Source organism: Sinocyclocheilus grahami, unplaced genomic scaffold (genome assembly GCF_001515645.1).
Source record: "Sinocyclocheilus grahami isolate Dianchi unplaced genomic scaffold, SAMN03320097.WGS_v1.1 scaffold1280.1, whole genome shotgun sequence".
NCBI classification, from domain to species: Eukaryota; Metazoa; Chordata; class Actinopteri; order Cypriniformes; family Cyprinidae; genus Sinocyclocheilus; species Sinocyclocheilus grahami.
In genome coordinates, this window is record NW_015506459.1 from 244,877 (window position 1) to 251,669 (window position 6,793).

General features: G+C 35.3%; 1 long non-coding RNA gene across 1 annotated transcript in view; it reads right to left on the reverse strand.

Annotated features, from left to right (window-relative positions):
- Window positions 1–4,110, reverse strand: part of LOC107568791 (uncharacterized) — an 18,035-nt gene extending 13,925 nt beyond the window's left edge. The window contains exon 1 of the long non-coding RNA XR_001606807.1: window positions 4,041–4,110. This is a non-coding gene — a long non-coding RNA (uncharacterized lncRNA). The remainder of the gene's footprint in view (window positions 1–4,040) is intronic.
- Window positions 4,111–6,793: the final 2,683 nt, after the last annotated feature.

A 6,793-nucleotide genomic window follows, 5' to 3' on the forward strand; every position in this document is an offset into this window, starting at 1 on the left:
GAGGGGATGACAAGACACCTGGACTCAATGAAACAATAACAGGAAGGAAACCAAATATGGGCATGTGACACACGAGGGAAAACTAGGTCATGGAAGGCACATGGGGAGGAAAACACAACACAGACAGTCCATATTTCTGACACGTCACACTATGCAAATGATTCTACCAAATTCTAAATAGATGACTGATTTTGAGAGATTTTCATTAATATTTCTGTATTATGTCTCATTGTGATGTACAAATTCCAGCCAGGATTTAAAAACTTGCTATTTGGATGGATATATAAATAAACAAAAATAAATAAATAAATACAATTGGTATTGACAATGCATGTGTTTATTAATATGCTACATTTGTTCATGTTTAATGTATACTGTAACATTTAATATGTCCCCAAATTCTAAGATATAAGAAACAACATGAATGTAAAGACTAAAGATCACTGAGTGAATAGATGGTGATGCTCCTTTCATTGTTTAAGATGAACCCTGTTTTCATAAGCGGACAGAGGTCAGATGGTCTGGCTTTAAGCAGCATCTCTGGAGCTTAATGGTGGGGGTATGATTTATAGAGCCATCTTCACACACACACACACACACACACAGGTTTGTTTTTGTGAAAAGTGGGGACATCCCATATGCGTAATGGTTTTTATACTCTACAGACCGTATATTCTATTGCCCTACACCAACCCTACCCCTAAACCTTACAGGAAACTTTGTGCTATTTCAGATTTTCAGTACACTCCATTCTGTGTGATTTATAAGCGTTTTGAAAAGTGGGGACATGGGGTAATGTCCTGAAAAGTCACCTTCTCCTTGTAATACCTATGTCATACCCTTGTCATTATACAAATGTATGTCCTCATTTGTCACAAAAACGCGCGCACACACATACACACACACACACAGAGAGAGAGAGCTGTTTAGAAGTCTGTCTCCAGTCTGGACCACCTGCCCTGATTTCTTAATGACATGTCAAGGACTTGAAGCATGATTAAATTGCCAGTTCACACACACACACACACACACACACACAAATGTGCTGTGGTCAGGAAAGGCTGAGTCTTTGGTGTTGAGTCAACACTAGCAACAGACAGCAGTGAGAAAATCAATAGGCTGACTATAATAAATAGTGTATTGGGACATTAGAAGTATGCGCCTGTTTGTTGTGCAAAGCCTCCGCCACTTCTGTACTGTGTCTTAGAACTCAGTGACCCCCTGAGTGCTCAACTGTGCATTTGAGAAAACACAATTAGCTCAGCATTATTTTTTTTATAATTCACTGTAAGGACAAAAGGGTCAAAACTAAGCTAAAGCAAAAATGCATTATGACTGTTGTATTTTTTGCCATTTATACATTTCCTCAAATAGTATTAAATGGACAGGAAATTTTATGGAAAAGGAAGGAGGGGGGTAATTTGATCAGGAAATGTCACAAGTCAGGTTCAAACTCACATTTCATACAGTAAATGAGCACTATGACTTAAAGTATGTGCGCTAACTGCTATAGCCAAAAAACATGTTTATGATATAAAGCAGGGATTCACACAATTTTTTTTTGTCAGCTGAACTCCTTTTACCTGAAATATTTACTAGAAGTACCCCCTGAAATTTTAATATGTCAATAATGTTAACAACACATTCACGGTTCTTTGATCTTGGTTAATAGTCACATAACATACAGGTAAATAACACATTTCAACCTTTTTTAGTAATTTTGTTATTTATCATAACCATTTATTTTACATTTTTAATAAAATTTTTAAATTAATTACTATATCATCAGCTCACAAATCCCCTGCAGTTTGGGTCGTGAACCCCAGTCTGATATAAAGGAATAGATTAAAACAAAAATTCTTTATTTATTTACCTTTATCTCATCAAAAATTGTGTAAATGTGGCACATGTAAATAATATTATACTCTATGAAAAGTCTGTAAAAGTCAGAAAATTTTCTATATTGATTTTTCACAGGTGTGTCCCAATACACTGCATTGTGCTGGCGTTTTAAGGTTTAAGATACGTCCAGAAATTAAATTGCCAGTTCTTTTCTGTTTTTCTAGGGATTTTATCTTTCCTACAGTGCAAGGAATAATGTCTTAAATTTTGATCTGTTTCTCATGCAAGGCTGTCACACAACTTCTTAAGACTAACCACATAAGCACACTCTTAAAAATAAAGGTGGTTCAAAAGGTTCTTCAAGAGATGCCATAGAAGAACCATTTTTGGTTCCACAAAGAACCATCCAGTCAAAGGTTCTTTAAAAAAAAAAAAAGATCTCTTTCTTACCTTTTTATAATCTGAAGAAGCTTATTTCGCCACAAAGAACCTTTTGTGAAACAGAAATGTTCTTCAGATGTTAAAGGTTCTTTATGGAACCATTTAGACAAAAAGGTTCTTCTATGGCATCGTGAAGCACCTTTATTTTTAAGAGTGCAGTATGTACTATTTTTTTTTTATTGTAGATCTTGATAATTCCTGGTTTCTTCAAAATGTTAATCTTTTATTCTCCTTTGAAAAGAAAAAGCAGCATATGGTTTGGAATGAAGGGGAGTATAAAAAAAAAAAGACTAAATTTGTTAGATCCGTTTCTTTATTTCCAAATTACCTCAACCATTAATTAAAATAAGCAATTTTAGTACATTCTGCACTCATGTGTTTCTAAAATGAGGCCATTTCTATGCTATTGTGTCCTACAGGAAGCTAGTGATCATTAGTGGTCTAGAAAGCAGAGACAAGCTCCGAGCTGTCTGTGACAAAACAGTCTCAGGGGAGGGTTTCCCTGTCATACACCCCAGAGCTCTCCAAACATACATCTGAGTCCACAGCTGAGCTTTACCCTCACAGTCACAGCAAATCTAATGAAATAGAAAATAAATGAAATTTATAATAAAGGATCAAAATGAGGTTATTACAGATTTATTTAAACCCTAAAGTGTATTAGATGTATAGAGGATGATGTATTTGTAATGTACTTCGGGATACCCTACTGTAGTTGGTTGTGTATCAAATTAACTGTAATGGATCAATGCCAGGCCTGTAAAGTTGCGTTCTGGCAGTCGTCCTGGCAAACATTCCCTGCAGTAGGTCTTTGCTGACATACAAATAAAACACCCCAAAGAGTTCAGCTGCTGCCTTTCACGACATAAATCAACACAGACACAGCCTCTAATTGAGCCATTATTGGATAAACGATAAATTATTTTTTCTATTTCGATCTTTGCAGCTGCTGATTTTTTTTCTCTCTTATAATATTATAGCATATTGTAATATACATACAAATAAAATACCCCATGGAACATTCTCAGAACTTTGGCTAACGTTCTCTCTTGGCAAGGTCTTCTATAATGTTCTCAAAACATCAGCACTAAAACATTTATACATCATTCATGCAGTTTTATTTATTCTATTTTTTTTTTTAATTGTATTTATTTTTTACTACTTACCATTTGTTTCAGAACATATGGTAGCATTGTCAATGTTTGTAAAATGATCAAATGGAACGTTCTTGTAACATTTGTATAATCAAGAAATTGTTAAAAAAAACCTGGTAATTTTGAATGTTTAGAGAACATCAGAAAGAAATAACGTTTTTCATAACTTAATGGGTATACGTTAGCAAAATGTTCTTAGAGCATGTTTTTGTTAGATGGGATATTGGCTATAAACATCCACATATCCTTTAGTGAGAAAAGACTTGTCCCTCACAGGTCACTGGTGTTAATATAGGCCGTTTAGCTTTAACCCTTCCATTATGCATCAATCGCTCGCCGTCACACTCCTCCCGCCCATCAATTACACACTGAGTGTGTGTGCGCGCATGACCCACATTTCTTCTGCACCTGACAGAAGCTGACTAATGAGATTTGATGCTCTTCCATGAACATTCAATCAGAATAACACTGCAAACAAATAGAACTTTACCTTTGTCCAAAGACTCACCTCTCTTGAAAAATATCCTTATATTAAATGTATTTATAATCTACAATCAATGTAAAATTGTCACACATCACTTGGAGCACGAAACGAGGAGACACCTTCAAACCACAGTCTTCTACTAATCCAAACACAAGGAGTACGTAGGAGACACAGGAATACATAGACTGACGTTCGAGGACCGACAAACACTAACTGAAAGGACTGGGGCTTTTAAACACTGGGTGATTGGGAAAACACAGGTGCAAGGAATGACTAATTAAAGGGAACACAGCACACCTGGGGAGGGAAAACACAACAAAAAGAGTCCAGGGGCGTGACAAAATTGCTGTTGGCCCCCCATTTTATTTCTGCAATGGGATATATTTCAGAGTAAAAAAAGGCAGAGCGTGGTTTAATTTGATCTATAAGTGATTGACTGGATCATGAGAAGTGTGCGTTTCCAGAATTGAGACATTTGGCTACTGGTTTACATGATCCAATAGTCCACGTGGGCTGATGCCAAGTAATGTCAGCATGAAAGGAAGCTTTGATTGAGGTTGTGAAGACCTCAGATTTTTTTTATAAAAACTTTTTTCTGAATAACATGCACATGCGATAGTTCACAAAAAGATCAGACAGGTGCAAATTAAAAAGTTAATAGGGTTCATTTTGATTTCACATATAGTTAATGTTTTTTTTTATTTGATTTTATTCACATAAATTATGCACTTTGAAAGATTATGAAAAGGAATATTAAAAGTGGTCAAAAGTGACTTCTTCAAAATCAAAAATCAAACCATAACTCAAAATTGTCCCTATTACAATCTTTGACATCTGCAATTTATTGTATATAAATTATGCACACTGAAAAAAAGGTAATCTAAAAAAGATTAAATGGTTTTGCGTATGTCAAAAATATTTAATATCACTAAATCAACCTAAATACATTAATTTATACCACTTTATATGGGTTAAATCAGTGTTTCCCAACCTTTTTTAGTCGCGGCACCCTTTGGAAATTTTAACAAACTTGTGGCAGCCTACAAAATAAATTGTCACAATATTTGAATTTCTAACTTCGATATGATCATTTGAAAAGTATAGATATTCAGTGCAACAGGGAAGAACTGCAGAATATAATGTCATACAGATATTTTTTATATTATTAAAAAAATGTGTCCATCAATGGTGGCAATCAGTAGGCTAATTTCTAATGAAGAGACCAATTTATATGACAGATTTTCTTTTATACATATGTAAACATTATTACCATTATAACTAGCTATCTCACAAATTTTTGCTCACTCAGTGTTTTTTTAATTTTACAGTGGGGTAATTTTGGTGCAGTAGCACGAGATAGCTTGATTTCAAACTTTGAATTGAATAAAAAATGACATGTAACCAGTCAGTAATAAAATAAGAACAAATAAAGAAATTAATAATGATAGCACAAATAAAAAATAACCAGCTGCTGTTGCATTATTCAGTAAAACTAAATAAATATAACATCTCAAGGAAGCAAATTTGTTTATATAATATGTCAGCAGATGATTATCCTTCATGCTTAGTAGCACTCAATACACAGTAACACAGTAAATAGGGTTTAACAAATATACACAATAAACCATTTCCATCAAATTAAACTGCAGACTCACCAATGGTCTATATAAATAAATCTAACAAATTCAGTTAATTGATTTAGATGAACTCTACTGAGCAGTTGATCAGTCGCAACCTTGTCTGGTGTCACACTTGTAGGTGCTTTGATTCATTTTTACACAGTCATGCTGTCTCACTCTCTATTCTGGGAAAAAAAGATACTGTTGTATGGAGCTTGCGTGATGCTCTGTGCCGTAATTTCAGAGAGGCCTTGTTCAATAATTCAGACTAACATTTTCTCAGCGCACAGAGTGATTCAAGATCCCAGTGTTCCAGCAAGCATCAGCCTGCCATTATTACGCCTCACTGGATTAAAGGTAACAGCCATCCAACCCCCCAACTCACTAGAGAGAAATGGAGAGAGACTCACATCAGTGCAGAAAGTCATTCACCCCCTCAAATGAAAACTTCAAATGTGTGTTTGAAGTGGATGTGATCCATCCATCTTATACCTTTTTTAGTTCAGTGGGTGCGTATAGATCCATATAACGTAAATCCTAACCCTAACCTAATGTTAAGATGAAGATCTGCACATTAATAATATTAAAATAAGGAAGAATATCAAAAATAAAGTAAAGTAAAATAAAGACATATCTGCACTTAGGCTAGCCTTAAAGGATTAGTTCACTTCCAGAATAAAACATTCCTGATAATTCACTCACCCCCATGTCATCTGAAATGTTCATGTCTTTCTGTCTTCAGTCACACAGAAATTAAGGGTTTTGAGGAAAACATTCCAGGATTTTTCTCCATATAATAGACTTCAATGGGAACCAACGGGCTTGAAGGTCCTAATTGCAGTTTCAGTGCAGCTTCAAAGGGCTCTACACGATCCCAGCCGAGGAATAAGTGTCTTATCTAATGAAACGATCAGTCATTTTCTTAAAAAAAATAAACATTTATATACTGTTTAACCACAAATGCTTGTCGCGCACTAGCTCGACATAACGCATACGTAGTCATGTTGGAAAGGTCACGCGTGACGTAGGCGTAAGCACCGACCCAGCATTTACAAAGCGGATGTGCAAAGAAAGTCAAACACCCTTTACAAAAAAAAGGTAAAACAACGATGTCGGTCGATTTTGAAGTTGGAGGAGAAAATGAGTTTTTCGCCCTACCCTACCTTTCTGAACCGGAGTACACAGAGGACGAGCTAACCGCACTTGACCTTTCAGACGGGATTACGTAATCAGACGAGCATTTGAGGTTAAAA